Raw genomic sequence first — 4,348 nt, 5'->3', positions numbered from 1 at the left:
GTATCCAGAAAAGCGTGTGAACTTACAAAAACAGCTCCATGATTATTATAAGATCACAATTTCCGATGCATTAATGGTTCTGGTTTCATTTATGCCTTCCTGAATACTATTGTATACTTCCTGAAATTAAATAGACCAAATGTATAGTGGTAACGGAAATAGAACACAGGGTTTTTTAAGAAAGAGAGAGGATATGAGAATTTTGATTATCAAAGGTAGTTTTCACCCGAAAACTTGTTATTTCATTCTATTTGTAAAATATGAGATTTGTAGTCTAATTATCATATATGAATGATTCCTTCAAATTTAGGAAGGACTGTTTATAGGAAGGCCTTCCTAAATGTTTGAATTAATATTCATGAAGAACTTCTTTAAATTCATGAAGACTTTCATGAAACAGTTTGAAAGGATTAAAAAACCAAAAAAAAAAGGCCATAACCGCTTATAAGAACTCAACTTGCGTTCCTTTAACTAATAATAAGCCAAGTTGTTCATTCGATATAAATATAACATTAAATATCTATATACAAGAAACGTAAACATTAAAGTATCTTTCCCAAATGTAAAAATTGTGAAAACATTCTACTTGACAAACATATGGACTAATATTATTGAATCATTCCTGAATATAACTGAATCCCTCATTTATTTTTTACAACCATTATGAGATTTATTCATGAAGGTCATCCTAAATTGCTAAAAGTCATTCCTAAGTATTATTGAATCCTTCCTAAATTGCTAAAAGTCATTCCTAAGTATTTTTCATGAAGGTCATCCTAACATCAATAATCATAGAGACTCAAAACACCCAATCATATCCAATGAAGAAGCATAAGCCATAAGACCAAACCTAGACACCCATAAGTAGGCTTAAGACCAACAACACCACAAAACGAAGCTTGGTGTCTCACACTTCCACCAATATCATTACTATGTGACATCATACACTGTTTTGCTGCAACATCAACTGTTGATCCTTCCGATTAACCTCCTGGTACACACAGTTCAAATCCCACAGATTCGTAGTTACCATTAAACCAAAATCAAACCTCCAAGATTCAATCCTCAAACCATCACAATTGATGTTGATCCTGAACTTTAGCTATAGTAAAAAAGAACAATACCACGTTAAAACCTCATCTATTTATATAAGCAAACACATATGCATCATGTAATACTCGTCAATATTAGAACCTCCATTTTACTAATTCAAACATTATGTGTAAAAGAAAACTAACAAGTAACAAACATAAGATTAAATGTACGAGTGAACACATGAGAATTTGACTATCTCTACTAATCTAAAAACTCTTTTTGATTATAAGGATCTACTGCAAATACGTCATCCTTAACATAGCAAAACCAGGATCAGTGAACAAAACTCCTAAATATAAAAAATCAAGACCAGCCTTAAGAGTATTGAGCCATAAATCAAGGAACTATAACTAAAATTTCAAAATTTAAGAGACACAAACCTCACAAAGTAAAATTGATAGAAATTGAGAAAGTTTTTACCTTTTTGAATAGCTTTGGGACACTTCCATCCATCAGTAGAGAGTGATGTTCTTAGGAAGCGGCATATTCCGCAGCACAAATCCAAACTGAGTGACATCAGCCACAATCTGAATATCCGATTTCACATCCGACAAAGGATAACCAGCAAATTCGGATACCCTTTTCAACACAGACTGGGAGGCTCGAGCCATCTGATAGTCGGCAATGCGAAACCGAATTGAACCTGATTTTTTGAATACGTGCCAACACAAAATCAAAAACTCAAATTTGGCCCGGTCATATGCTCAAAAACCATGAAACTGAAGAAGCGTTGCATCAAGAGAGAATAAGCATAGAAGATGAATGAGCTTTTCAGAGTTTATGTAGAAAAGATGATGATTGAAGAAGCAACGAGAGAGAAGAAGCGTAGAAGTGAATGAGCTTTTTAGGTTTTATGTAGAAGAGATGATGATTTTTATTTATTTAAATAATTTCTTCCAAAAATGAAGCTGTGCTAAATTTGGAATATTTGAGAGTTTGTGCTAATTTTGGAACAAAAACTTAAATTGATGTTATTTTTGAGAATTTCCCAAAGTTAAATACGTCTTTAATAAATTTCAGTCGGTTTGTAAACCGACGGTAAATTCCTTTTTTTAAAAAAATTTATGTCGGTTTAGATTGTGACGTTGATTAATCAGTGTATTATAATGTGTTTTTTGTAGTGTTTGCTGATCAATTTATTTTGTGGCGTTGCGTCAATCGCTCTATTTTATCACTGATATTCTAGAAATTTTAATTACAAAACGGAAGATTGAATTGATAGGTTTTAAAAATAAATGAAGATGTAATAAAAGAAAATAATTAATGTTTATTTTGCAATCTTTTTTAGATCATTATCAATTTTATATATCATCTTAAATTTTACTACAAAAAAACGTGTCGATTAACGTCGGTTGTTATTGACCTTTAACACCGACATAAACCAAATAACATCATTTGAAAAACGGTCATACTAATGTATGACGTTAATTGTGTTAGTATCAGTTTAACAAATGATGTTTACTTTTAACGTCAAATATTTGAGTCAGTTTAAGTAAGGGGGTGTTATTCAATTTTGGATTTTAATAGAATTAAGTGTATTTCAAAATTCAGCGTTATTCAATTTGGTATTTTAAATTAAGTGTATTTTGTTTCACTTTAGATTTTAATGTATTTTACATCCAAAACATGAACAAAGACAATCCTAACAATTTTTAAGTATTTCATCTCTCTTCTCATAAGATATCTCCCGATGAAATCAATAGCATACGATGACATCGTCATCGTCGTTGTTGTTGTCGTTGTCGTTGTCGTTAACGTTGTCGTTGTCGTTGTCATCGTCGTCGTCGTCGTTGTCGTCATCGTCGTTGTCGTTGTCGTTGTCGTTGTCGTTGTTGTTGTCGTTGTCGTTGTCGTGTCGTTGTTGTCGTAGTCGTCATTGTTGTCATGGAAACCAAGTGCATGTCTTTAGATGCAGAGGAAGCTATGTTTCAAGTATCACTAGAAGCAGCAGAGCAGCAGAGCAAGCTATGTTTCAACTGTGAAAATTTGCAGAGATGATGATTGGACTGTGGACAAGTCTTCGCTGACAACAATCTCTTCTTGGCAGAGGAAGCTTCGGTTGTATCTCTCTTGAGAAGGACTCCAACTCCAGACTTTGGGCGAAGAAGTCATCGCCTATGCATCTTAGAAACATTCTCGACAAGGAGCTCAGGATCATGCATCATTTCCGCGATCATCCTCGCATCGTCAACGCCGCAAACACTCTATCACTTCCAAACCAAACCCTCCGAATGCTACTCGATCTTTATGGAGTACACCTCCCAAGGTAATCTCAATAAGATGATCTACGGTTCTCGCATGAGATCACAGACGATACCTGAGTCTTTGGTCCGACGTGCGGCTCGTATGATGAATTTGCGTGATCGAGATATCTCTCCGGAGGATAGAGATTTTGTGTGGCGGTGCTTTGAAATTCATCCACGTAGGCCCACCCCAGCTGAGCTCTTGAACCATCCTTTCATTACAGGAAGATCGATCACAGAAGCAGACAAGAAGATATCTAGCTTGTTGATTCCTAGTCTCTCGAAACTTCTCTTGGCCTGATCCTTGATCCTCTCTCCTCTGCTGTGATATATATGAAATCTCTCTCTTTGTTCTTTCAATTCAAATAAATAAGAGTCATGAAGTATGAAGCCATAAAGTTAGAAGAGCTTAAGCTGAAGAAGTATGAAGCTCGAGAATTTGCAGCTTATGAAGGAAAATATTGACAAAAACAAATGAAAAAACACTGAATTTCATTTTGATTTTTATTTAATTAAAACTAAACACTACTTAAAAAAAATTGAATTGATCATATCAAAATTTTAAATATCTTGAGCTTAATCCCTATTATAGTAAAAGAGAAGTACAACTATTGCATCGGACAAAACTACCCCTGACGCCAACAAATGAAATCAATACGGTGAAGGACAAATATGACTTTAGAGTAACTTCAATCGGGTTACACTTCAAAACAAACCCGAAATTAAAAAACCGGGTCAAAAATCGGATCTTTAAAAATTATTCTGGGCTTCAAAAATGGGCTATAAGAATTTAACGAAAAAAACATATAACAACCACAAGAGATCCGCAAAAAACAAATTTTGTCGATCTCTAATAATACTAATAATCCACAAATCTCGCAATACAATCTGTTCAATATACGATAAAGAAACCAAACATATTTGCAAATTTGGAAAATAATATCAATCCCTATATTTACATGTCTAACAATATCAATCACATCAATATACTTGCGATCGCACGAGAAATC

At 33.9% G+C, this 4,348-nt stretch overlaps 1 long non-coding RNA gene across 1 annotated transcript; it reads right to left on the bottom strand.

Moving 5' to 3' along the window:
• On the bottom strand, positions 495 to 1,955 carry LOC104732571. Its single transcript, XR_758897.1, has 2 exons — positions 1,516 to 1,955; positions 495 to 1,102 (listed from the first exon to the last, which is right to left on the bottom strand). It is a non-coding gene; the product is annotated as an uncharacterized LOC104732571 (long non-coding RNA).

Source organism: Camelina sativa, chromosome 12 (genome assembly GCF_000633955.1).
Source record: "Camelina sativa cultivar DH55 chromosome 12, Cs, whole genome shotgun sequence".
Taxonomy (NCBI): Eukaryota; Viridiplantae; Streptophyta; class Magnoliopsida; order Brassicales; family Brassicaceae; genus Camelina; species Camelina sativa.
Note: the sequence above shows the minus strand (reverse complement) of the source record. Positions and strands in the feature narration are given on the sequence as shown.